This window comes from Barbus barbus (assembly GCF_936440315.1).
Source record: "Barbus barbus genome assembly, chromosome: 3".
Lineage (NCBI taxonomy): Eukaryota > Metazoa > Chordata > Actinopteri > Cypriniformes > Cyprinidae > Barbus > Barbus barbus.
In genome coordinates this window covers 1,041,507-1,059,461 of record NC_136731.1, presented here as the reverse complement: position 1 = coordinate 1,059,461, position 17,955 = coordinate 1,041,507, and the positions used below count along the sequence as shown (strand labels likewise).

Sequence of the window (17,955 nt, the reverse complement as noted above, 5' to 3'; positions counted from 1 at the left end):
GTAATGGTCTCCTCACCGGCCTTCCCAAGAAGACCATTAGACAGCTGCAGCTCATCCAGAATGCTGCTGCCAGGATTCTGACTAGAACCAGAAAATCTGAGCATATCACACCAGTCCTCAGGTCCTTACACTGGCTTCCAGTTACATTTAGGATTGATTTTAAAGTACTTTTACTCGTTTATAAATCACTCAATGGCCTAGGACCTAAATACACTGCAGATATGCTCACTGAATATAAACCTGACAGACCACTCAGATCATTAGGATCGAGTCAGTTAGAAATACCAAGGGTTTACACAAAACAAGGGGAGTCCGCTTTTAGCTATTATGCCGCCCGCAGTTGGAAGAGATCAGATGTGCGAAGAAGAAGAGATCAACATTAGCCACATTTAAATCCAGACTCAAAATTCATCTGTTTAGCTGTGCATTTGTTGAATGAGCACTGTGCTACGTCCAAACTGATTGCACTATGTATAATCATTTTCTTTTCTGAAATGTTTTAGATTCTTTTTAAATACATATTTATATCATTGTTGTAATTATTATTATTATTTTTCCTATTATGGAAAGCACTTTGAATTACCACCGTGTGTGAAATGTGCTATATAAATACTGTAAACTTGTCTTACCTTGGATGGATTATCTTGGCAAAGGAGATAATCTCACTAACACAGATTTAGACAGATTTGTGAACAATATTTGAGAGAAATATGCCTTTTGTGTACATAAAAAGTGTCTTAGATCTTTGAGTTCAGCTCATGAAAAATGGGGGTAAAATCAAAAGTGTTGTGTTTATAATTTTGGTCAGTAAATGGGTTAGTAAGTCATTTATTGCTTTACTGAACTTAAAATATATTGTGGAAACTTAATTTCCTGTAAAGCTGCTTTGCAACGATTTTATTGTAAAAAGCGCTATACAAATAAACTTGAATTGAATTTAAATCCAGACTCAAAACTCATCTGTTTAGCTGTGCATTTATTGAATGAGCACTGTGCTACCTCCGAACTGACTGCACTGTATTTTATGTATAATCATTTTCTATTCTTAACCCTTTAAAAGTAAATTTAAAATAAATTATATCATTTTACTTTTTTTCCCCTTATTTTTATTGTTGTGATTATTTTTTTTCATGAATATTTTACTTCCCTTTATGGAAAGCACTTTGAATTACAACAGTGTGTAAAATGTGTTATATAAATAAACTTCCCTTGCCTTGATTTGATTTAGCGCCTCCTGAATGTACTCCTTCATCGCCTTGTGAGCCGGGATGGACAGAGTGTATATCCTTCCCTTGGGGAGTTTGGCCCCAGGCAGCAGGTCAATGGCACAGTCCCATGGCTGATGTGGTGGAAGACGGGTGGCTAGCTGCTTACTAAATACATCCTGGAACGCCTGGTAGTCAGATGGGATACGATGTTCCTCCTGCGATTCAGGGCTCTCCACAAGGGTGGAACACACTTAGAACTGGGGTGTCTTCCTGACTGGCTTGGATATCGTGGAGAGACTATTGTGAAAGCAAGCCTCGCAGGGATCCCATCTGAATAGTTAACTGAGAGGAGAGTTAACAAGGAGATTTCAGGTTCAACTTGAATAGCACTCACCGTTGGGTGTGGGGGGGCGGACGGGACAGGTCCTGATGTAATGGTGGGAAGCTGCACAGTACAGACATTGTCCGGCAGCAAGACAGCGAGCACGCTCCATGCGTGATAATCGTGGGGAGTCTACCTGCATGGGTTCTGGTACTGGAGAACTATAGGCGGGTGTGGCAAGCTGTTGTGGGGCTTCCTCTGAGTGGCAGGTGGCGAGGCCCGCTGCATTAAGCTTTCCAGTCCAATGCTATTGTCATAAATAGCCATCTGCATTCGGATGCTGGGATTCAGCCCTTGACAGTACACACACATCAGAGCAGCCTCATTCCATCCACTGCTCGCATCCAGCGTGCGAAACTGTAGTGTGTAATCACTCGTAGAAGAATTACCTTGGCGCAGCCGCAGGAGTTGGTCTCGAACTGACAGCGTTCCAGTGGCAGAACCGAATACCTCCTTAAAGTGATTGGAAAAAGCTTTGTGGTAGTTAATTATGGTGCTTTGAGCATTCCTCATAGCGTGAGCCCAGAGCAAGGCTCTGCCACTCAGTAGGAAAATAAGAAAGGCTACCTTCGAGCATTTGTTAGTAAACTTCTGCGGCTGCATTTCTATGAACAGGGAGATTTGGACAAGGAAGCGACCACACTCAGCTGCATCGCCGAATAGGAAGCAGGAATGGGATTGAACCAGAGTGAGAGTGGTTCTGAGGGTGTTGACCAACTCCTCGAGCATGTCTGCTGGAGTGGGAAGCCAGGGATCCATGGTATGTATCCGGGTCTGGTCTTCTGTCACGACACAAGCAAGGGACACAGAGGTAAGTGGTTAAACACAGAGCTTTGTTGACTGATGAGCGAGGGCAAATCTGGTGCAGACGAGAGGTGAGTACGAGACAGAGTATAAATGTCCGAATGGCTTAGCTTGCAGTAAAGGATCTTTGCTTTGTAGTAGAAGGATCGTGGATGAGCCGGAGCGGAGGAGAACTGGATTGGTGGAGAACTGGAGCGGTGGAGCACTGGAACATCTAGAGCAGGGGTGGGAAACGTTGATCCTGCAGAGTTTAGCTCCAACCCCAATCAAACACACCTGAACTAGCTAATCAAGGTTTTCAGGATGCAGTTCAGGATCAATGTTCCCCACCCCTGATCTAGAGTGAGTAAACACAGGTAAGTTCAGATAGCGAGAGTCTGGTTTGGTTCAGGTTGTGAACAGTAGACCGGATGAGGAGGGCGTGAGGAGAGTGTGTAAATAAAGGGGACATTGATTGGCAGCAGCAGGTCCGGGTGATTAATACTCAGGTGAACGTGGGTGCTGGTGACTGTTGTAGATAGTAGGAAATAAATCTTTTTCCTATTTAGCTACCAAAATAAATGTTGGTAACTGCAGTTTGACTAAAAGTTGACAAAAATGCAATGACTTTTCGTCGACTAAAACTATGAAAGACTCAAATGACTAAAACTAGACTAAAACTATCTCCTATTTAGCGCCCAAACTCTGGAACAATCTATCAAACACTGTTCGGAAGGCAGACACACTCTGACCCATCTCTTTAACTTGGCGTACGCATAACACAATAATACACTTCTAATATTCAAATCTGTTAAAGGATTGTTAGGCTGCATTAATTAGGTCAACCGGAACCGGGAACACTTCCCATAACACACAATGTACTTGTTACATCGTAAGAAGATTGGCATCTATGCTAATATTAGTCTGTTTCTTTCTTATTCCCGAGGTCACTGCAGTCACCAGATCAGATGGTGGATCAGCACCTAGAGATGACCTCTACAGCCCTGAACGTCAGCGGAGACCAGGACACCTAGATGAGCCCCAGAGACAGATCCCCAGTGAGGACCCCGTCACCTAGACAGCCATCGGGGAAAACCACTGGAACCAGTTGAGCCCTTACAATTTGACTTTGCTGCAGTTGGAATTGAACTGCTGGGTCGTTTGGCCAGAGGAGAATTGGCCCCCCGACTGAGCCTGGTTTCTCCCAAGGTTTTTTCTCCATTCTGTCACCGATGGAGTTTTGGTTCCTTGCCGCTGTCGCCTCTGGCTTGCTTAGTTGGGGACACTTCATTTCCAGCGATATCGTCGACCTGATTGCAAAGACACTATTTAAACTTATTGACACCAGTGTTAATTTTGACAGGCATTTTTGATTTAGTCTTAGTCTTTATCTTGAGACGAAAATGCTTAATAGTCTTAGTCACATTTTAGTCATTTGAGTCTATCATAGTTTTAGTCATTTGAGTCTTTCATAGTTTTAGTCGACGAAAAGTCATTGCATTTTTGTCAACTTTTAGTCAAACTGCAGTTACCAACATTTATTTTGGTAGCTATTTTATATGTAGTATTTAAACAAAAACAGTCATCAATACTTCTCTCTTTAGACCAAATCAATTAAGCTTAGTTATGAGAAATTTGAATCAAGGATTGAATTTGGAAAAACTGGAATAAATTTTCATTTTTTGGTAGAAATATAAATTAAACTCATTTTTCAGATACAGTAGGTTTACTTAACAAGTATACATTTATTTAACATCTTTTGTTGGTTAACATTAATGACAGATAATTAGGAATGCTGTCCATTTAAGACGGAAGGTATGTATGTAATATCCTACTGACACACATTCAGTTTTCACCTGTTTAAGCTCACTTAAACCATAACGGACTGTATTTCCGTGAGATGCTCTACATGAGAGACATGTGGACTGCTGTGTGTGTATTTGAGCACTGAGAACTGATTGCGCGCTGTATGAGAACTGAAGAAGTGGAGCGCGCGCGAGAGAGAGCACTTCTATCGCACCTTCACTGACTTTAAGTTAATCGACAATGAATTGTGACTCCCGGTAAAAACGGGACGTCTGGTCACCCACTCCCTAACCCTTCGGTTGCTGAGGCCATTGTTTCAGATCGCTATAGTTCGCGTTTTGGTAGCCTATCCGTCCTCTGCGGCTGCCATACTGAGACTAGATATGCAAACGCCCCTTATCCAATGACAGAGACGCACATTTTGAAAGACAAGTCAGTTAACTTAGCCTATAGGATGTATTTTGAATGTCCGGTAGTCCTCAAATAACATTTTAGTCCCGTCTCGTCTTGTTAACGAAGACGCGCATAAATTTCGTCAGTTTTTATCATCAGATATTAGTTTTAGCTCGTCAACGTCTCGTCTTAGTCACAGAAAGAAGGTTCGTTGACGAATATTTTTCGTCGTCGTCTTAGTCAATGAAATTAACACTGATTGACACACTATTTTCCTTTTTTGATATTGTGCAGTTGCTTTGACACAATTTACATTGTAAAAAGCACTATATAAATAAAAGTGACTTGACTTAAACACACACAAAATATGCTAATATATATAATACAATATAATTATTAGAGTTGAGCCAGATACTCGGCTGAAACGAGTATCCGGTACGGATAAAGCACTTTTGCCGAGTACGAGTATCATACGAGTAATACGAGTCAATATCTGTGCTCGGATTGAATAAAAATGATCATTGGGTAGCTGACTGTGTCTGCGTTCTGTGATAGGCTAGTCCCAGCGCCCCTCCCCTACACACATACAGATTTATTGTGTTGCTGTGTCCCGCTCTGCTCACTCACACACTGAACACTGAGAAGAGAACAGCGCGCTCTCTCTCTCTCTCTCTCTCCCTCAGTCACTCAGGTTCGCGGGTTTTTTCCGTTAAAGTTTAGGGTTTCTTCAGCTTCAGGTTTGTTTTTTACTTTGGTTTGTAGTACTTACTTATTTAACCAGTAGAGTTTTGGTAAACGTGGGGTTTGTTCAGACGTGGTGCTTGGTAGAATGCGACTCGCGTCTCTGTCTGTCGGAGATTTTTTTTTTTTTTTTAACATACCGGTTAAAGCCCCGCCCATTTCAAGACAACCCGACCCACTTCCAGGTTAAATCCCGCCCACTTCCGAGTTAGGCCCCGCACAGTCCGAGTACAGCTACACATACAGATAATTCATATGGTTAACAGATACAGATAATGCTGTACTCGCTCATCCCTAATATTAAATATCTTTGTTGTTTCTTAATTAACTTGGAGGTAAATTAACGTAAAGTCATGATTAATTACAGAAAAGTTAATCATGACCAAGTAAAAAAAGGCAGGTAAAATCACATCACTGGCCACTGGTAGGTGTGGCAAAAAAAAAATTATATATATATATATAAAATCTTCTATTTTATTTTTTTACCACTCCCCTTACATTACTTACATTTATTATACAGGGATCTCGGAACTTCAATCCACTACTATATGCTGCAGAATACATGGGTCACAAGTTACACATCGACCAAAATGAGAAGATGGTAATGTTTGGAGTGACCCATGTCGCAGCTGTGGATGGATATTCCAGAAAGATCGTTGGACATTCCACTATGCCAGTGAAAAACAATCTGGCAATATATCAAAATGTGTACAGGTAACTTGACAGTTTGATCATGATGTTTTAGTAGTACTTCATTTGTGTAGTTCCAAATTAATTCCATACATCTATTTATTTTAATTCCATACAGCAATTTATTTTAGTTATTTTAATTTAGTTAACTGGGACATTGCACATTAATAAGATATTTCTGTAATGCCTGCCTTGGGATGACATGTTGCAGACAGTCCAGGGCTAACTTAATATTTTCGTGATATCGGCAAAGACACACATTTCTTGGAGTGTCTGAAGACCGGAGCACATGAGATGGTCGAAGCTCAGCAAATTTAGATTTTCCAATAGGCCCTTTTCACATGACGTCACACAACTTCCGTTCTGACGCGAAGCAGGGTAATCTTACTTCCGCCAGCATAGGAAAGCGCTATCCCTACCAGCATAGAGTTCACCCAGACGCTTGTACATCTGCCAAAAGTATGGTTAGAGGACGACTGCCGCGGTCTACTGTCGTCCTTATTCAAGGCGAGGCGCTTGACATCTCAAACGAATTTACCGAATACCAGTCGGCGAGATTTGCTGTTTGAAGTCGATGGAGTTGGATACGCAGCACTGAAGTCATACTTTCTGATTCCCGCCACTCTGGCACAATGTTTACTGTCTTTATTGCAGTTAGATGCTTAGATATATTTGTCAAATAAACAAGTTCTGTAGCACTACACGGCGGTCCTTTTTGCATTGTTTCAACATTAAGCATTTTATTCTTGAACTGGATAATGGGCTTCTTTTCAGACCACTTGCATTTATGGATGTGAAATTTGCCATGTAGGAAAAAGATTTAATATAACAATATGATTTGTGTCCATGTCATTTTCCCATAGTAAATAAAAACATAATCACGCTGTTTGTCTTTTTACTGCGGAACTATACGGGGAATTTAATTTACACAGTGTACTCACAAATAAACTATCCAAGGAATTACATAAACCGAACTAACAAGTGAAAAGATATCAAGTATATATTTTGTGAATACATGTCATACGAATGTGAAAGCAAGCAGTTGGGCAAGCAAGCCTCCCATCTAAGGCAGATGCAGAAAAACGTTCGCAAAAGAATCCGACTGTAAGTACATTAACATTATTAGTCTTAACTCTTAACCAACGCCTTTCATATTTCAAGTTTTTCCCCACATTCTCCCGAGACGTCTTCGGTGTAAAGGTATAGCGGAAGTACCGATACACTGCTTTGCGATAAAGCGGAAGTTAGCTGACGTCATTGTGAAAAGGGCCTATTATAGACTCTGGATGCTCATTTTTGAAGTAGCGGTAGGCCTCTAGAATGGACATTGTTAAATGCCGTTTCTGGATTTTCTTTTTCACTCCTCCCTCTCTGACTGTGACCACATCCCTCATTCCAAGGTGCTTGTCTTGAGATGTCATAAAATTCCCTGACATGATCATATGTAGTAGTGGTGGCGGTCACATGCTTCATTTTGTTTTTCTCTGGAAGAAGGCACAGTGATGTTGCAATCTTTTTTATAACTGTACATTTTTTTCGAGGGCTGCTAGGTAAAGCTCGGAGAGCTGGTTTTAGTGCCTTGCCTAGAGATTGTCTTGTTTTAAACGGTGAATTCTCTGGTGACTCCTGGAGTAAAGCAGGAACCTGTGACCTCTTCAGCAAACGCCTTTTCCTCGGTCTTTCTCTAGCAAGCTCCCTGACTCTCTCTGCCTCTTGTTTTGATTGGGTTTCTTTCTTTCTTTGTCTTTCTGCTTTTTTTCTTTTCTTCTCCTTTTCCTTGAAATTTTCAGTATTCCTCTTCCTTTCTCTGAATTCCCTTTGTCTTTCAGTATTAGTTTTTGCCATTGCGCTATAGGATGAGAGTTATATAGTATAATTACATTTTGTTGTTGTTTCTTTGTTGGTTATTATTGTATATCGTTTTATTGGTTGTTGTATTATATTAATTACTTTTATTAACATTGATATTGCGTAATAAAAAAATTGTTAAAACAGAACTGATTCCTTCATTATACACAGGCCACAGTGTGTTCAAGACATTTTATTTATTCTTGTAATCTATACACTTTTCTCAAAATTAAAATGTACATACATGTAAATATCAAATTACTTACCATTTACTTCAAATAAAGTAGATATTTATCCAGAAATAGAAGATCTTCATTCACCTCAGAAATAACTCCTCTTGGTCAACAGGGGGCGCGCGCGGGAAAGAAAATGAGGGAAAAGGGAAAACGCGTCATCACGAGAGGCGTGTCCTTTAAGGAACAGTAGGACGTAGGCGATCAGCGGAGTAAACACGTGCGCACTCTATTAGTCCCTCTCTATTAAATACTGTAATAATTATATTTATAATAAGTTAATTATGGCGATATGTAAATCTTAATGTTGTCTATATTAAAAATGTAATGATGTGTTCTCTTTATTAAACATTTATTTTTAATGTTACTAGAATTAATTGGTTTCTGAAATGTTCTGATATAGCCTAAAGTAACCGAGATACATTTAATGTGAGCCAGTGATTTTAATATCAACAGCATGGTGAACAAATATGAGCTGGTCAATTGCATGATTTAATATGAAGCGTCCGTAACGTTGTTAAGAGCAAGTAAGTGATATGAATTGTCCATCATAATTAGCATGGACATATTTTGACTTTGTATATGAAGATTTACATTATTTGTATTAATATTTATTATACAGTATAAACTTTATATTTAAATCGTTACGGACGTGACACAGCACTGAAGCGTCATGACTTCCTAAATATATCGCTTATAAATATACAAGGCTGTGCTGTCATAACAAAGTGAGAGTATTTATTTCTCATGCATGTCCCCATCTTTCAGCAAAATGCTTACTGTTAACATAAAGTATAAAAAAGGGAGTATTTGATCCCATGACAGCACATCAATACTATAAAATACAGACCTTAAAGGACAACTTTGAAAGGGTTTTGTTATTTTGGTAAAAAAAGACAATGGCGCCGCTGATGGCAGCTATTGTGCGTTGCTCCTCAGTGTTCGTATTGTTTTTGTTTGTTTTTCCTGCTTTTTGTTTTTCAAATAAGATCAGTTTTACCAGGGATGATCTGCTGAACATTCGGCAGAACACACCACAAAATCTTCTACCGGTTTTTGATTTTTCGGACGTTTTGCTGGACATTGTAGTTGGTGGAGCCGTTGCTCTGGTCAAACGCTACAGGAGGCGCAGACGGGGAAAGAGAGCCGGCGCGCTCGTGAAACTTCGTCAGCGCGGATTTAGAACGGCGTTACCTAGCATCCATTTGTCAAATCTCCGCTCTCTACCCAACAAAACGGACGAACTCCTTCTGCTCTAGGACTTTTCTAACTCTGCTGCTCTGTGTTTCACGGAAACCTGGTTGAATGGCGACATACCGGACAGCGCGATTCATTTCCATGTTTCACTCGCACCCAAAGCAGTTATTGTAAATGAAATGATCACAGATAATCATTTTGATGTACTCTGCCTGACTGAAACCTGGCTGAAACCAAATGAATATTTTGGTCTAAATGAGTCTACTCCACCAAGCTACTGTTATAAACATGAGCTCCGTCAGACTGGTCGTGGCGGCGGTGTGGCAACAATATATAGTGATATTCTCAATGTTACTCAGAAAACAGGATACAGGAGGTTTAACTCATTCGAAATACTTCTGCTTAATGTTACATTGTTAGATATGCAAAATAAATCCCTCCTATCTCTTGCTCTGGCTACTGTGTATAGGCAAGGCAAGTTTATTTATATAGCACATTTCATACACAGTGGTAATTCAAAGTGCTTTACATAAAAGAAAGTGAAATAGACATTAAAAATCAATAAAAACATGGAAATAAAAATAATAAAAACAAGGAAATTTAAGATGATATAGAAATTGATTTAAAATTAATTTAAAGAAAATGATTATACATAAAATTCATTGCAGTCAGTTCGGACATATAGCACAGTGCTCATTCAACAAATGCACAGTTAAAGAGATGAGTTTTGAGATTTAAATGTGGCTAATGTTTTAGCACATCTGATCTCTTCTGGAAGCTGGTTCCAACTGCGGGCCGCATAATAGCTAAAAGCAGACTCCCTTTGTTTTGTGTGAACCCTTGGTATTTCTAACTGACTCGATCCTAATGATCTGAGTGGTCTGTTCGGTTTATATTCAGTGAGCATATCAGCAATATATTTAGGTCCTGGGCCATTGAGTGACTTATAAATGAGTAAAAGTACTTTAAAATCAATCCTAAATGTAACTGGAAGCCAGTGTAAGGACCTGAGGACTGGTGTGATATGCTCAGATTTTCTGGTTCTAGTCAGAATCCTGGCAGCAGTGTTCTGGATGAGCTGCAGTTGTCTAATGGTCTTCTTGGGAAGGCCGGTGAGGAGACCATTACAGTAATCCACCCTGCTGGTGATAAAGGCATGAACAAGTTTCTCCAAGTCTTGACTGGAAACAAAACATCTAATTCTTGCAATGTTTTTGAGATGATAGTATGCTGATTTAGTTACTGCTTTGACATGACTACTGAAACTAAGGTCTGTCTCCAGAATCACCCCAAGATTTCTGACTTGATTTTTAGTTGTTTGACCCCTAGAGTCAAGGTATGCATTCACCTTGAGAACTTCATCTTTGTTTCCAAATGCAATGACTTCAGTTTTCTCCTTGTTTAACTGAAGAAAGTTCTGGCACATCCAACTGTTAATTTCATCAATGCATTGGCAGAGGGAGTCAATGGGGCTGCAGTCATTTGGAGATAAGGCTAGGTAAATCTGGGTATCATCAGCATAGCTGTGATAGGCAATTTGGTTCTTCCTCATTATCTGACTTAGTGGGAGCATATACAGGCTAAACAAGAGCGGTGCAAGAATTGAGCCTTGTGGGACTCCACATGTCATGGCCGTCCACTTAGACTTATGCTCTCCTATACTCACATAATAACCTCTCCCTTCTAAGTATGACCTGAACCATTTGAGTGCCATCCCAGAAAGCCCGACCCAGTTTTCCAGTCTCTCTAGAAGTATGTTATGGTCGACAGTGTCAAATGCAGCACTAAGATCTAGTAGTACCAGCACTGATATGTTGCCAGAATCAGAATTAAAGCGAATATCAATTATTATCTTAATGAGTGCTGTCTCTGTGCTGTGATGTGCTCGGAAACCAGATTGAAAATTGTCCAGATATCCATTTGACTTTAAGTAGTTGTTCAGCTGATTAAAAACTACCTTTTCAATAATCTTACCTGTGAAAGGAAGATTTGATATGGGTCTATAGTTGCTCAACATGGTGTTATCAAGATTGCGAAGTGAAGTGATCAGATGGTGCTACATCCTTAATTACAATGGATGAAATGTTTAGACCTCTACTGATGAGTAGATCTAGAGTGTGTCCACGATTGTGTGTGGGTCCGTGCACATGCTGACTCAGGTCAAAAGTGTTTAAAACAGTTATAATTTCTTTTCAAGTTCAAGTTCAAGTTGAGCTTTATTGTCATTCCGCTACATGTGGGGACATGCAGTGGAACGAAATGTCGTGTCTCGCAGGACCACGGTGCTACATAAATACAGACATACAACAATGAAGTAAGAAAAAAAACACTATAAACCTATACACTACTAACAGATTTAACTATAAGTATACTATATATAAGTATTTACCCTATACAAACTAAAAGAATAAAGGATAAAAAAAACAACTATACGAATGCTTCACATAAATATTATCCTATACAAACTAAAAACTAGAAGACGAAAAATACAAACTGTACATGTGCAAAGAGAGACATTTGAGTCAGCAGCTGGTTGGGGAACAGTGCAGGATGATTTGTAGTGCAAGAGCATGTAAACATAACATACATATATTGCTGAGTTTTTTGTGAGATTGTGCACACGCAGCAGTGTGTGTAAGTGTCCATAGTGCACCTAGTGTAGAGTGTGAGTGTCCATAGTGCACATAGTGTAAAGTGTAAGTGTCCATAGTGCACATAGTGTAAAGTGTGAGTGTCCATAGTGTAAAGTGTCCATAGTGCACATAGAGGAGAGTGTCCATAGTGTAAAGAAAAATAAGAATAAAATAAATAAAAAAAAAAAATATATAAAAGTTCCATACAGTTTTTCTTTGGTGTGGTAAGGTTTGGGGTGGGGGGTGGTCCATGTTCAGGAGGTAGGGGTTTGCATGAGGTTTCAGAGGGGGGCGGGGTGGTTTGAGTTCAGGGCTCTCACAGCCTGGGGGAAAAAGCTGTTGAGCAGTCTGGCGGAGCGGGCTCTGATGCTCCGGTACCGTCTTCCTGATGGTAGGAGCTGGAAGAGACTGTGGGAGGGATGGGTGGAGTCCTTCACGATGCTGTTGGTTTTGCTGGAGCATCGTGTAAGGAAGATGTCCAGGATGGAGGGGAGAGGGGCACCGATGATCTTTGCAGCTGTGTTCACTGTCCGCTGGAGGGTCTTGCGGTCAGCAGCACTGCAGTTCCCGTACCAGACAGTGATGCAGCTGGTCAGCACACTCTCAATGGTGCCTCTGTAGAATGTGGTGAGGATAGGTGGAGGGAGACTTGCTCTTTTCAGCCGGCGGAGAAAGTGTAGGCGCTGTTGTGCCTTTTTGGAGAGTGACATGGTGTTGGTGGTCCAGGTGAGATCCTCTGTGATGTGCACCCCCAGGAATTTAGTGCTGCTGACTCTCTCCACAGTCGAGCTGTCGATGGTCAGTGGGGGGTGGTCAACGGAGTTTCTCCTGAAGTCCATCACAACCTCCTTTGTCTTCTCCACATTGAGGGACAGGTTGTTTGTGCCACACCATTCAGCCAGCTGTGCCACTTCCTCTCTGTAGTGCGTTTCATCGTTGTTGCTGATGAGACCTACCACTGTTGTGTCATCAGCAAACTTGATGATGTGGTTGGAGCTGAACTTGGCAGTGCAGTCGTGGGTCAGCAGTGTGAAGAGCAGCGGGCTGAGCACACAGCCTTGTGGGGCACCTGTGCTCAGTGTTGTAGTGCTCGAGGTGTTGTTGCCGACACGGACTGACTGAGGTCTTCCAGTTAGAAAGTCCAGGATCCAGTTACAGAGGGAATTGTTAAGGCCCAGCAGGTTTAGCTTATTTATGAGCTGTTGTGGGATTATTGTGTTGAATGCCGAGCTGAAGTCAATGAACAGCATTCTAACATAGGAGTCTTTATTTTCTAGGTGGGTAAGAGCCAGGTGGAGGGTGGAGGAAATTGCATCGTCCGTAGAGCGGTTTGGACGGTATGCAAACTGGAGCGGGTCAAGTGTGTTGGGGAGGCTGGTTTTGATGTTATGCATGACTAGCTTCTCAAAGCACTTCATCATGATTGGAGTCAGTGCTATGGGACGGTAGTCATTGAGACAGGACACAGGTGATTTCTTTGGTACCGGTATGATTGTTGTGGATTTGAAACACGTGGGGACGACTGCCTGACTCAGCGAGGTGTTGAAGATATCTGTTAGGACATCTGTCAGCTGTGCAGCACAGTCTCTCAGAACACGGCCAGGTATGTTGTCAGGACCCGCAGCCTTGCGTGGGTTAATCCTAGATAGGGTCTTCCTTACGTCGGCTGGGGACAGACAGAGCGCCCGGTCGTTGGGAGGTGTGGGCAGTTTTTGTGCAGGTGTGTCATTCTGCATTTCAAACCGTGAATAAAAGTGGTTGAGTGCATCGGGGAGGGATGTGTCCTCATCACAGGCCTGTGGCGGGGGCTTGTAGTCAGTGATGGTCTGAATGGCTTGCCACAGGCTCCGTGTGTCTCTGCTGTCTGTGAAGTGGTTGTTGATTTTTTGGGCATATGACCGTTTTGCTTTTTTGATGCCACAGGACAGATTGGCTCTTGCTGTTTTGAGGGCTGCTTTATCTCCTGATCTGAATGCTTCATCTCTGGTCTTTAGCAGCCCACGAACCTCTGCTGTCATCCATGGCTTCTGGTTTGCACGTGTGGTGATGGTTTTGGTGACTGTCACATCATCAGTGCACTTTTTGATGTAAGCAGTCACAGTTTCAGTGTACTCATTCAGGTCTGTGTGGTTGTTGTAGGTGGCTGCCTCTTTAAACATATTCCAGTCTGTGTCCTGGAAGCAGTCCTGCAGTGCTGAGGTGGCATTGTCTGGCCATACTGTGATCTGCTTTTCAACCGGTTTGGTGAGTTTGAGAAGTGGTCTATATGCTGGGATTAGCATAACAGTGATGTGGTCTGAGTACCCGAGGTGGGGGCGGGGTTCAGCCTTGTAAGAGTCCTTAACTGTTGTGTAAACAAAGTCCAGTGTGTTGTTTCCCCTTGTTGCAAAGTTCACATGTTGGTAGAACTTTGGCAAAACTGTCTTTAAGTTTGCGTGGTTGAAGTCACCGGCTATGATGAAAAAGCCGTCGGGGTTATTTGTTTGTTGTTCACTGATGGCGCTATACAGTTCACGAAGCGCGTCCTTAGCGTTTGCACACGGGGGGATGTAAACCGCAACGATAACAATGGCCGTGAACTCCCGCGGCAGATAGAACGGTCGACACTTCACAACCATAAACTCCACCAGCGATGAACAGTGTTTTGATAATACCGCAGCATTGTTACACCAGTCTTTGTTGATATAAACACATAAGCCACCTCCGCGTGTTTTTGTAGTTTTGATTTCTGCATTATCTATGTGATGTAATGATGGGTCCGTGATGACCATCTGCTGTGTGTTCCACCTGATTTGGAAGTCCAGCAAGTAACTTTGTTTCAAGAACCACAATCCTTTGTAGAAGTCTGTGACAGTTTCTGCAGCAAGTAGATTCCACGGGAGGCATTTTCTCTCGTCTGTTTGGATGTAGACAGCTGTGTTTTTCCGTCTCTGGAATGTAAACTGCTGGGAAAGAATCTTAATTTTCCCCAAAAAATGTGTTGTCTGAGCACTGTGCTGAAGTGCAAAAATAGGGAGCAAAGCGCAGAGCAAGAGCGTCCGAACAGTAGCAAAGCCGGAAGAAGGTATAGACCGCCAGGGCCATATACAGATTTCCTAAAAGAATGTGCAGATTTCCTCTCAGATCTGTTGGTTAATGTTGATAAAGTGCTGATTGTCGGAGATTTTAACATTCACGTTGATAATACAAATGATGCGTTAGGACTTGCGTTTACTGACCTAATAAACTCTTTTGGAGTCGAGCAAAACGTCACCGGACCCACTCATCGTTTTAATCATACGCTAGATTTAATTATATCGCATGAACTTGATCTTACTGATATAGATATCGTACCTCAAAGTGACGATGTTACTGATCATTTCCTTGTATCGTGCATGCTGCGTATTACTGATATTAATTATATGGCTCCGCGTTATCGTCCGGGCAGAACTATTGTTCCAGCCACCAAAGACAGATTCATAAATAACCTGCCTGATTTATCTCAACTGCTCTGTGTACCCATAAATACACATGAACTAGACGAAATGACTAGCAACATGGGCACTATCTTCTCTAATACATTAGAAGCTGTTGCCCCCCTCAAATTGAAACAGGTTAGAGAAAAACGTACTGCGCCATGGTACAACAGTTATACCCATTCTCTCAAGAAAGAAACTCGTAATCTTGAGCGCAAATGGAGAAAAACTAACTTGGAAGTTTTAAGAATTGCGTGGAAAAACAGTATGTCCAGCTATAGACAGGCTCTAAAAGCTGCCAGGGCAGAGCATATCCACAAACTCATAGATAATAACCAAAACAATCCAAGGTTCTTATTTAGCACAGTGGCTAGATTAACAAATAAACAGACGCTACCCGATCTAAATATTCCCTCAGTTTAATAGTAATGACTTTATGAATTTCTTTACTGATAAAATAGATAACATCAGAAATACAATATCAAATGTAGATTCTACTGCGTCTAGTATTTCAGCTTCATTCATCGCACCCAAAGAAAAACTGCAGTGCTTTACAACTATAAGACAGGAAGAGCTAAATAAACTTATCAGTACATCTAAACCAACAACGTGTTTATTAGATCCTGTACCCACTAAACTACTGAAAGAGTTGTTGCCCGTAGCAGAAAAGCCGCTTCTCAATATTATTAACTCATCGTTATATTTAGGTCACATCCCAAAACCATTCAAGCTGGCGGTTATTAAGCCTCTTATTAAGAAACCACAACTAGATTCTAATGAACTGGCAAATTACAGACCCATTTCAAATCTTCCGTTTATGTCTAAAATTTTAGAAAAAGTTGTGTCTGCTCAATTGTGCTCCTTCTTGCAAAAAAATTATCTCTATGAAGTATTTCAGTCAGGTTTCAGGCCTCACCATAGCACAGAAACTGCACTTGTTAAAATTACAAATGACTTGCTTCTTGCTTCAGATCAAGGCTGCACCTCATTGCTAGTATTACTTGATCTTAGTGCTGCGTTCGACACTATAGACCATGATATACTCATAGATCGACTACAAAACCATATTGGAGTACCACAAGGATCTGTCCTAGGTCCTCTGCTATTTTCAATTTACATGTTGTCTCTTGGTAATATTATTAGAAAACACGGGATTAGTTTTCATTGCTATGCTGATGATACTCAACTATATATCTCAACAAGACCAGATGAAACTTCTCAACTATCTAAGCTAATAGATTGTGTAAAAAGTGTAAAAGATTGGATGACCAATAATTTCCTCCTATTAAATTCAGATAAGACAGAGATATTACTTATTGGACCAAAAAACAGCACACAGAATCTCGTGGATTATAATTTGCAACTAGACGGATGCACTGTTACGTCCTCTAAAGTCAAAAATCTGGGTGTTATATTAGACAGCAACTTGTCCTTTGAAAATCATATCTCCCATGTTACAAAAACAGCATTCTTCCATCTTAGAAACATTGCCAAGCTTCGAAGCATGCGACCTGTTTCTGATGCAGAAAAGCTAGTTCGTGCATTCATGACCTCTAGACTGGACTATTGTAATGCACTGCTAGCTGGTTGTCCTGCATCTTCAATAAACAAGCTACAGATAGTCCAAAATGCAGCGGCTAGAGTTCTTACCAGATCAAGAAAATATGATCATATTACCCCAATTTTACAGTCTCTGCACTGGCTACCTATTCAGTTCAGTATCATTTACAAATTATTATTACTTGCCTATAAGGCCCTAAATGGTTTAGCACCTGCGTATCTAACTTGTCTTCTACCACGCTACAATCCAACCCGCTCCTTAAGGTCACAAAACTCTGGACTTTTGGTAGTACCTAGGATAGCAAAGTCCACTAAAGGAGGTAGAGCTTTTTCACATTTGGCTCCCAAACTCTGGAATAGCCTTCCTGATAACGTTCGGGGTTCAGACACACTCTCTCTGTTTAAATCTAGATTAAAGACACATCTCTTTAGTCAAGCATTCACATAATGCATCTTATAATCTTGTACTGCAGTTATATCTGATCAAATGTACATTATTATTATTCTTTAGCTTGGGTTGAACAAATCATTTTTGCTGAGATGGAACAGCAGCTACGCTAATTATGTCTCTATTTGTTTCTCTGTTGATTAACATCCCGTGGTAACTAGGAATGACAGAAGCTTCAGTCTGGATCCAACCCTTAAATGATCTGAGATGACCGAACACCTGAGAAAAGATGATGCCAACCCCTCAGAGGACCTCAGAGGATGCCAACGCTCAGACAACATACAGATTTACCACATTTTGCCATAAGTTAAACATATTAAGGTTCTGCAATATATAAATATATTGTGGAAACTTAATTTCCTGTAGAGCTGCTTTGCAACGATTTGTATCGTAAAAAGCGCTATACAAATAAACTTGAATTGAAAACTTGAATTAATTCAGCTCTTTTATTATATATCATAATAATTCAGCTCTTTTATTATATATCATAATAATTCAGATCTTATTATATATCATAATAATTCAGCTCTTATTATATATCATAATTCAGCTCTTATTATATATCATAATAATTCAGC

General features: G+C 40.8%; 1 protein-coding gene and 1 long non-coding RNA gene across 2 annotated transcripts in view; one reads left to right on the top strand and one right to left on the bottom strand.

Annotated features, from left to right (window-relative positions):
- Window positions 1-17,955, bottom strand: part of LOC306856321 (uncharacterized protein) — a 1,000,538-nt gene that overhangs the window by 893,225 nt on the left and 89,358 nt on the right. The window lies entirely within an intron of this gene.
- On the top strand, window positions 1,235-3,966 carry LOC306850910. The gene is made up of 3 exons (XR_013782454.1): window positions 1,235-2,070; window positions 2,206-2,750; window positions 3,320-3,966. It is a non-coding gene; the product is annotated as an uncharacterized lncRNA (long non-coding RNA).